Consider the following 12,015-nt stretch of genomic DNA (forward strand, 5'->3'; position numbering starts at 1 on the left):
CCCACTGAGCATGAAGACCACCAGAAGCAAGGCCATGCCCGAAGAAGAAGCCATAAGCAAGCCCCATGAAGATTGAACCAAGCCCTTAGATATGAGAATGTTAAAAAATAAAAATAATAAAGTGAATTAAATTAAATTAAAAAGAGACGTTGCCATGCCAAGAGCATGCTTCCCAGGTGTCAGAGGTATGGAGATCTTTGGCCTTCACGACCCGAACATACAAATACTGCATATGCTCTACCAGATCATAAGTGCTGCCTGTCTTATCTTGAATCGTGGTTACCATTGCCATTGCCAGCGCCACCACCACTGCCTCCATCTTTTTCATTGACAGTATAAACTATCAGCCCAATGTCCCCCTTTATGAGCGAGAACAAACTCCTTTTCTCCAGCGGGAACCTCTGCAAACTCTCCTCCCTCGCTAACTCAATGCCTGACAGAAACCCCCTACGCGTATGACTAGTAATCCCTTTGAGATGCAGATTCTGAAACTGATAGATGCGGTTCAAGTCAGCCATTCATTCCAAATGCCTTCCTTCCCTTCCTGGCTATTCAGATGATGAGTGGGCAACCATTAATGGAAGCCTGAGGAGATAAGAAGCAAATGCGGGTTCTTGTCCATAGAAGTGGTTCCAGGTTGAAGGCAGAAGGTGAAAGGCTCCCGGGTAAAGGCTTATTCCTTCCTTCTCCTTCTGTGGTGGGCTTTCCTTTACTGTTGATGACTGAAGGTGGAATTGATAGGTTACAGGGTTATGGCAAAAGGTGAAATGCTAAAGAGGCCCAACGTAACTACAAGAGTTTCAGAGCCAACCCTGTACTAGTCAAAGTTGTAGAGCTTTAGAAGGATGACACAATTAGATGAACCCTGGCGATACACGGTTGCTCGGCTTCCTGTTCTGCTTCACACATTTCTTCTGCTTTGAGCAAAGAAGAAAATTTCTTCTGCTACTTCTTAACAACACCACTCCCCGAGGCTAGCCCCTTAATCATTCTGAGACTATTCACAACGAAACGAGAGCTGACGCTGCGCGCGGCTTCCTGTTCCACTTGACACATTTCTTCTGCTGCTTCTTAACAGCACCAAAGCATAACATTTCTTCTATTTCTTCTTAACAGTGCATGCATCCATGGAGAAAAATAGTCGGCGCTCGAGGAGTATGGATCTCAAAGAAAATGAAACCCAATGTTGCAGTTCTAGAAATAATACTAAGAAACTAGGGAAAGGAAGAGAATGTTGCATGTGTGGCGATGTTGGATTTCAGGAAATCTTGTTCAGATGCCAAAGATGCAACCACTGATTTCAACACATGTGAGTCTCTATTTCACAACAATTTCGATTTTGACACATATGTGAGTCTCTGTTCCACAACAATTTCAAGAATCATAGCATCTAATATTCTTTTATCCGTATGGTTTTCATATGATACATTGTTTTTCTTGTTTGTGCATTTGCCACCACTTTTGCAAATATTGCAGCAAATTGTACTCTAATCAGTTGGAATCAGACAGCTTAAATGTATGTGACTAGTGCCTCGACTCAGAAGAAAAGGAAAAAAATAAGAGACAAAAAATAAATGTTGAATTGGAGGAAATGGATAGTAGGAATACCAAGGAGATAGCTGCTAGTGAAGCGAGCGCCATGAAGGAAGCTGCATCGGTAGCCTCTAAGAAACTCAGGAAGGCTAATGCTAAGCCCATGCATAATCCATTCAATGTCTTGATCCATTCAATGGACACCTGGTTACATGTAAACATAAGAGATGGCACCTAGAAGTTGTGGCAGGCAAGAGTGGTAGGTGTACAAGCGGTGATAAGTAGTGGTGGCAGGCATACCCTGGCGTATAAGCAAGGCTGATGGTTCCTTGATGGTTCCTCTATTACTCTATTATACCATGTAGTCCATGGAAATAAAAAATAGCGGAGCTAACATTTAGTGCCGTCGACTAATGCCAACATTAGATTAGGTAGTATTTTTACGAGTTTGAAAATATCAAGCAAACACAAAATTATAACTTATGCTTTAGCTTCGGATTAGCTGCGGATTAGCTTCGGTCCTCGGGAAGAGGCCAAATAACATGATTTATCAATATGGGTCTACAAACTTGCTTTATAGTTGATAAGTGAGGAGTAAAAGTAGCACTAATTATGCTAAAGTGCTCATTTCCAATTACCATAGTCCAGGCCGAGATGGCAGGGACTAATAAAACGACTGCATTGGCCTAGCTATATTTTAATTCTAAAATTTATTAAAGAAACGAAAAATATTTGTCAATTTTATTAAATAATGAGAGATAAATTGAAAATATTTTAGTTTAAATTTATTTTAAATTAAATTTATTAAATATAAAAAGAAATCAAATTTCTTGATAGTAATTTTTTTAATCATTTAATTTTGTGTAACATTTTTTATTATAAAGAAATAGATAAGTTTTTTTTATTAAGTAAAACCTGGCCAAAACTCTTTTCTTTCTTCCTTTTTTTCTATTTCTTATTTTTTTAGTGGAAACAAAATTTTATTTTGTTAAATTAAAAAAAGTCAAAAAAATCTCGAGACTCCATCTGATTACATATTTCTATTCTAACATAAATATTCTTAGTATCTGTCAGAAGAGCCCTAATATTTCTACAAATTTACATAGCATAGATTGAAACTAAGAGAAAAGACTAGCCTTCGACCATTATCCCAGATGCAACAATGAAATCATTTTCATTTTCGTCTTTCTATGGGAAGCTTAAAACATTAGCCAAGTCCTCGATCATTTCATCAATCCTCAATGCCTGCTGCTCTGGAACCTCCATCAGAGGTGTCTATCACTCTGTATTCATCACTTCATTATCTTCAATTGTTGGAGCTTCCTAAAAATGAATCAATTGGTAAAGTTTAAAGTTCATACAGTCTAAAGCAACCTGCAATTGGTCAACTTTGGTCTATTTTTCTGGTGCAAGAGAGCGAGTTTGGCTTGTTCTTCAACCTTCTTCATTTCCCCTTGTCTGAATAACAAATTAATAATAAATTCCATAGTTATCGTCATGTGGACCAAAGGTTGAGTGAGATCGTTGCTTTCTGCACGCGGAAGGAATTCCATTTTGAAACCAACACGATGTTGCTCTCTACCTTCCGCACTTATAAAAATCCAAACCCAAAATTCTGGAACTACATTGATGCAAAATTTCTCTTTATAATGATTCATAACTGACCCAACTAAACACATGCTTCTCTCAGTTACATTTCAACCATATTCCTTGTACATGCTCCCCATTAGGCAACCATTTCCTGATTTAATTCCTCTACCATAATCATCCATCTTCATTAAACCCAACGGCTCCAGTCAAGATTACATGGTCTCAAAGATAGGAATGGTGATTTTTCGCAATCCTCCATATTTAATAGAGCTACAATTTCTTTATAGATTCATGTAATTCACATCATCTTTAAGGCTACCTTAATCTATGTACAATCTCCACATCAGATGATTCCTTCCAAACTTAAATCTTCTGCAACAAAATTCCAATTTAGTTAATGGCCAAAGATCATCATGAGGTAGCTTAGATCTGGGAATACGATTATAAAATATCTGCATCCCTTCATATTTAACACAACTGAAGGCCTGCTTCCACCTAGCTATAATCCAAGCGTGGACACGTTATCCCTTGATGCAATCGCACGAATCTAACAATTAAGTTTGATTGTTGGTTGCCAAATCGAGATTAGGAGTATCAATCTATCACTTTAGGATTTGACAATTTTCCATCTGGATCCCTTCCATATAATCAATCCTTTAATTCTCTTTATTAGAGTTAAAACCCCTGTGAATAATGTTAGAGAAATTTTATTTATGGAATGTATTGGTTTATCCAACTTGAACCATCATTTTCCATCACCCCTTGCTCAAGTCTGACTCCACAATTTGTGAATGAGTCTGCAACAATGTTGAGATGTATTTTGACGTGGAAAAACTCAATGATCTCAAACTTGTGGATTTGTAAACTTATTCTATAGACCATGGGACATTAGATTAACAATGTATCCTCTTTTATTTTACACACTTGTTTAATAACTAACATTAAATCACTAAACACCATCATTTATCAGATTTTACTTGCTATTTTCAACTCTAATCCCTACCATAGGGATAAGAATCCAGCCTAATTTTTGGTTAAATTCCATAATCCCCATGCATATTTAACCTTTTGATCTTTGTTGGGGAAAAAAATAACCCCACCCACTTTGGCGTCCTCGGGGTTACCTTTTGAAGCTCAATCAAAGAATAAAGAGAACTTACCTTTATTGTTCCTCCAATTTTGAAAATCATTAAGATTCATTCAAATAATGAATGGCTTAGAGACTTGAGGCTTAAAATTGAAGCTAACAACATGATCTTGAGGATGAGAAAGATTGAGCCATTCTTTCTCACAAGGTGTCATGTCAGCCATCACTCCCAGTTCATAACCCTAAGCATAGATTTCCTCCATTAACAACTCAGATGCTTTGATAGTCAAGAACAATGGATTTGGAAGGACATCGTTAAATATTAATTGATTGCAAGAAAGCCAAATGGCCCAACACAAATACTTTGGGAACACCATCAAACATATCATTGTAATTGAATATTATTTCCTTTGCTAAGGACTTTTTTACTTCTTGTAACATTCCGCCTCCCACATTTACCCAATTTCATTGGCCTACCACGGTAACCATAAAACCAAGAGTTTCTATGACATGAACCTGACCTCCTAGCTCAATTTAAGGAAGTAGGGCCTGCAAAATGACCATTGACTAACAACTCACAAGAACCCTTAGGGCTACAGGACACTGAGGGTTGAAATAACCACCCTAGGTGAACAAACCCTAAGTTGGGGCTCCTTTTCATTGACCTAGGCCCCCAAACGCATGCATTATAAGGCCTGTGTAACCACCCTCCTCCCACATCTACCCAAGTAACCGACCAACTGGGGTAAACATGAAATGATAGGAAACTATGATATGATTCAACCTCCTTAGTGACCTTAAGGAAATGGAATCGACGGAATCACATGAGCCATACATTCCACATCAACAACAACACTCCCACGAGCCATCCCAGCTACTCAGGCTTCCTACCCTTGGGTCCCACTAAATTTTTAGACCTCTTGATCTCTTCACACTCTCATGATATGGGCATGCCATCGTCCAGGGACCTATGGATGCTCTCACAGGCCTGCACGACTGCATCCAGGGACTTTTCCCAGTACACATGTGCTAGTGCCCATGGACTTTAAGGCACTTTCTAGCCCAAAATTCTGGCCACTGCCCAGAACTTGTTGTAACTTCCAGAATCCATCAAACACATTATGGCAAGACTAATAAAGCAAAAAACAACTTTAGGGCCTAAACCTCCCCAACCAAGTCTAACATTCTGTCAAACACTTGGCATCAATGCAATCTACAGGTCTAGGATACAAGACAGAGCATGAATGACTGAAAACTCTTATGAAACATGACAGGAAGGATCATTACCTTCTCCCTTGAATTGTTATGATATCAATTAGGTCTTTCATCCATCATTTGAACAGTTACAAGTAAATGCATGAAATAACCATGAGATGGACTAGTCAATAAACCATGCTTATAACCAACATAAAACCATGGAAATAATAGAGATATCATCCATTAAATCCACATATAAGCAAGTAAAAATGTAAGAGAACTTATTTTTTTACTAACCATAGGCAAATTTGACCAGGTTCGCGACTTCCACGTACCACCTAATTGTAGACATGGTTGAACTAAATCTTTCTTTCAGCTAGTCACCCTCGTGCCATATTCCAAGCATGAATGTGGGATCTCATGGATAAACAAATCCAAAAAAAACAAGGGAATCCAGAGGTTAAACCACCTCCACCCTCACCAAACCGCAATCACACCAAAATCGGTGCTTCAATCAAAAAACTGAACCGAACTTGGAAATGTCATCCGAAATCCATCACTATCCTTGAGGGATTTTTTGTCTCCTTGTCTCCCAGTATTTACCACAATCCAATCCAGGGTCACTAGGCCTTAAAGTGAGACACCGACCTCTCAGGTTTTACCGCAATCCACATTGGATCACCAGGCCCTAAACCAAAACTCCTACCTCAGGATATACTGTGTATCTCGCCAAAACCGGTCAAGGGATTCCTAGGCCTTTGGGAATGAACCTTGAGACCACCTCCGCCCCAGATTCCGAAATACATCTGGCAATTCAAAATCTCAAAACCAAGATAAACATCCCAACACACCATGGCATTCGAAAAAGGCAAGGCTAGGCTGAAAAGCCACTATCATAACCTGACAAAACCATGCCACCAACAACAAGAGAACCATACACCAACATTCAAAGCCCTACATGTCAAAACCAACTAGGAAATCACACATGTAATATGTTACCTGCAAGTATTCCTGTTGAAGTTGCTTCATCCTTCTCTTCCTTCCTTGAACCTTTCTTTCCTTTCCTTTCCTTATCCTTCCTTTATTTGTTTTTCCTTTCCTTGCTCTAAAGCAAAACCTGAGCAAAACTTGATCGAAAAGCTTGCCAACTATCCTTAGAAGCCTTTTTATCAACAAGGTCTCTATTTTCTTCAATTTCGATTATTCTCCTTCATTTTCCTCCTCACATGAAACTTTTGACCTTTCACCTTACTTTTATCCCATTTTCCTTTATTTTCATAAATAAATGTGCCAAAAATGCCTTTTCCATTTCCTTTTCCATAATAAACGGAATGAACGCCAACACAAGAACGCCCTGCCCAACATTCAACTTGGAATAAGTGTTCCTTATTCGTGGTTTTATTTTTCCTTTATTTACTTTTGTTACATGGAATTTTCACCAGGGTTGTATTTACAATGAATGACCTTCTACTAAAACATGACAAACATACTGTTTACAGGAGCTTTATAACACAACTTATTATGGTATTTACAATAACCACATATACACATATGCACATTTGCTAAACTTGTAAATAAAAGGATATGATGCCCGTATCAATCAACAAAGGGAATCTAGAGGCTCACACCTCCACCCTCAAAGTAATATCAGGATTCACCTCCTTCCTAGGAAGTCCAGAATCCACTACCACAGTCAAAATGCATCCAATTTCCAGTGCTACAATCCCGCTCCACTTATCCTCTCAATGAATAGTTACTGGCTCATTTTTCCAAGGCACACTCCTAATGTGAATTTGATTCCATTTGGCAATGATAATGACCAAAACAGATATATCCTCGACCTTCCCTTCTTTGCTACACAGTCCTTTAGGAAATCTGGTCACCCTTCTGTGAATTCACTCACCTTCAAGTTCCCCATCAACCCATATCTTAGGAAATCCATCTCTTGGCAAAGCTTCCTCGCATCGAAAGATACAAAAACAAAGGCATATACCTGCCTAAAAACCATCATACCAGTCATAGCACGCTCATGGCAATCAATGGACACTATTGGGTACCAGTGTCCCACAATGGCCCTACTCCTTTTTAACCACCCAACCCAGAATTTTTGTTTCCTACATCAAGCACAAAATTTCCATTAGATTCAAAACAAATTGAAATAACTTCAAATCATACCTCATTAGTTGCCCATCAATAAGGTATACTTGCAATTTTTTCTCTTCCTGTCACAACAAGTCAAACTCACTGTTTGATCCAATCATCATGTATAACATATTACATCAAGTTATTATAAATCACATGTAATCGTCATAGTCTAGAATCATATGCATAATGAAACTGAAATAAAATACTAATACTTATCCTTTAATAAATCCTTAGCTTCTACCTTTGTCCTTATTCGGTACGCATGTTGGATTGGTTTCCACACCCGAAAAAAACCAAGTTCCTTCTCCTCAACCATGTGCACATACACATAATTTGCATCACACACATATAACCACACACGACATACAACACCATGCAATACATGCACCTACACCTGACATACAACAGATACACCTACACCTAGTGTACAACACAATACATATACGTACACAAAGTACAACATAACGAATACACATGTCACAATACCTCGACTACACAATGCACATACATAGTACCGCATGCCCTCAACACAATATGTATGACATGCACACAATACCATACGTACACCAGTACCATATGTACAACAAGTACACAATACCACCTGTATACCGCACCACCTACACAACATGTGCACAACATCACATGTACACGACACCACTTGCACAAGATGTTCACAATGCCACATGTACACTGCACCCCCTGTACAACATGTACACAATACCAAATGTACACAGTACCACATGCACGGCATGTACACGACACCTCATGCACACAACATCACATGCGACATGTAAGTAGCACCACATACACACAACACCACTTCTACAACATGTACATGGAACCACATGCTCACAACAACACTTGTACAGTCATGCACACATCACCATATGTACAACATGCACACAACACCATATGTACATAACACTCCATATACAACATGTACATAACACCCTATCCACACAACACTGCATATCCATCATGTGCACAACACCATATGCACCGAACACCACATATCCATAATGCACACAGTACAATATGTACACAACACCGCATATCCAACATTTACATAGCACCACCTATACCAAGCACTGCATATTCACATTCACACAACACTATATGTACCACCTTGGACATAATCATTACATAAACAAAATTTACACATACCATATACACACAACACTATCTGTACCACCTTGTACATAATCACTGGATAAACAACCTATACACACAAAATATATACACAACACCACATGTGCACAACATCATGGATGCAACATGTAAAACATATACAACATATGCAAAACAATAGTACCATGCATCCAAAACTACATTGTCCCTACCTAGCAACCTTGCTTCCAATTTCTTATCCATGCTTATCCCAACATGCCGCAAACCACATTTATTTCATTTCACTAATGTATCCCTCGGCCTAGTATGTCCATAACACAAGCATACTATAATAACGTAATATCAATTCATATCCACATGATACTGAACTGATAGGTTTTTCAAGACTACTCTTCCCACTTGATTCCTCATGAACTAGGAACCTCTTCATGTCATTCACCTACATAAGCAATCATTCCTTCAAAAGAATTATTCCTAACAACCCTGTCAGACATCAACATACATATATACATATAAATGTTAGCATTAAATATTAATGATCCTATTAGACATCGACATACATACACACATACATACATAGGTATATAAACATAAGCATAATCATGATCATAACATAATTACTAGATAACATAAGATCAAGGTTAAGAGAACTCCCTTCATCTATGCACACCATGCACAACATTGATAAAAATCGTTCCCAACGTAGGCAAGGCATATGATGCCTCAGATCCATTTACTTCACCTTTCCTGTTAGCTTTCTCATGATTGTCATGCCACCATCCATTCACACTAATGGACCCAACCAACTTAGCCAATTGTCATACTCTTACCTTCAACTGCCCTTATACATGCATTAGCTTCATATGAGTCTTACATAACATGTTGGACTTCATTCGGCTCTCCTTGAACTCCACTAACTTTCCTCTTTCCCAAACCAATTCCCAAGACTCTCAAAACATAAAAGGCAATACCAAAAAGCAAGCAAAAAAAAACCAATAACAATACAACACCACAAGAAAAGCGGCAAGGCCTTTCACTAGACATAAACAAAGCTTAAATTCAAGAGAAAATAAAGCACAAATAATTGAAATCATAAGACTCTCAATAGACATCATGACTCAATCCCCATGGTTCCCAATGCTTCTAAAGGAAAGGTCAACCTGAGCCTTCTTCATAATTTCATGGTAGTCTCTTTCCATGTAATCCCCTGCATCATACTACCATAAACACATAAATGTCAGTGCATAAATAAACATAAAAATACACCAGCTACCTTACCTGGATGTGCCAAGCATGTTGTTTGCAACTGAACACATCCAATCCATCTCTCAAGGGGCTCCAATCCTTTGACATATCCCACAATAACTAGCAACTAGTTGATGTACCTGTCAAATACATGTTCATAACTATAGCACATATCCGCATAATGTCAGAAAAATTCAAGGTTAAGTAGGCTTCTTGTGTGCAAAACACTCATTCATCTGGAATTAGGGTTTCCCAAACATAGCCAATGGAATTATTGCCCAATTCCTTTCTTGTACCTTTTTACCTTGTTGCAATTGAGCCTTACTATGTACTATCACATCACCCAATTTTTAGTTATGTAAACACGTCAATTGTTACCCTGTCACACTAATACCAAGCATGTTTTCTGCAACTATTTACACATGTCAACCACATGTTCCAAATATTAAGACAATCATATATATATATATATATATATATATATATATATATATATATATATATATATATATATATATATATATATATATATAAATTTAAAATCAACCTTTACCAAGACTACAATCGTGTCATAATCCATAGTCAACTCATAGTCACTAAACATAATGCTACAACTATCACCTACTACACTCAAGCACATTTCAGTTGTCTCAACACATATGTATTAGTACAACCATCTTAAGACAAGATCATTTGAACACCTACTCATATTATGCAATTTAACAAACATTCAACCAACTTGCAAGCATACCATGTTAAATAAATCAACTAGACAACATAATAGACACCAAACATTCAAAAACCAAATATATGACATAAGAAAACTCATACCTTAATGTACCTCAGGGGAGGCTATATTTTATGCACAATCAATCTAGATTAGCTTTATGACATATCAACTAAACATAAATAAGGTCATGATATCCATAATAATCACTAGCTAACATGTTCACATCATAAACTCATAAACAATTATCATTTGTACATAATAATCACATCTGTACAATCAGTCTAGATTAGTATGACATAATATCACATCATATTAACTCATAATTTAATGTCATAACCCTAACCATTTTCATAGACCAATCCAATTTAGCCTGGTACATATAACATCAAGATATTAATGTAATAACTCTAACCATCAAGTTACTAGCATATAAAAACAACAAGATAACCAATAACATACTCATCAACAACATATAACATAATCATCAAGTTATTTAACATAAAACAACAATAGAAATGCATGCAACCACTTGTTACTATCATTCATGACAATCCAACACATGTGCATATGACTACACTACTCAACTATCATCTATCATGTATGTAACCATAACATCAATAGAATGAAAGGACTACACATAACCACAATGCATATAACAATCATTAACCTACATACATGCATGCCTAAAATACAACCTATAGGAATACATGCTCTTGCCTCAAGGTCTAATGCTGCAATTTCACTCTAATGTTCTACATCTCCCGGCTTATCTCAACCAACACATTAGCATCATAACATACCAATAATATCATGATGACCTAATTGCATACAATGAACTCAAAATGCATGCTTGACCTACCATACATGCATAAGCATAACCATGACAATGTATGTATAATAACATATGGACATTGACATGCGTAATAAATGCATATACAACCATACATTCATGGTGACACATCCCAACAACAACATCATCAACTTCTACATGGCGACCTCACAAAAACCATGATCAACACCGTGAAAATGAAACATGCACATGGACTACAACTATAAGCAACACATATGCAACTGACATGAATGCATGACAAACACACCGCCCATCTAGTCCAAGGGGTGAGCCATGCTTTGATACCAATCTGTAACCACCCTCCTCCCACATCTACCCAAGAAACTGACCAGTTAGGTAAACATGCGACAAGAGGCTACTATGATATGATTCAACCTCCTTGGTGACCTTAAGGAAATGGAATTGATGGAAACACATCAACCACACCTTCCACGTCGGCAACAACACTCCCAAGAGCCAGCCTAGCCACTCAGGCTTCCTATCCCTAGGCCCCACTGACATTTTAGACCT

This window comes from Pinus tabuliformis, chromosome 9 (assembly GCF_031772625.1).
Source record: "Pinus tabuliformis cultivar Carrire ecotype Pingquan chromosome 9, CPIR1, whole genome shotgun sequence".
Lineage (NCBI taxonomy): Eukaryota > Viridiplantae > Streptophyta > Pinopsida > Pinales > Pinaceae > Pinus > Pinus tabuliformis.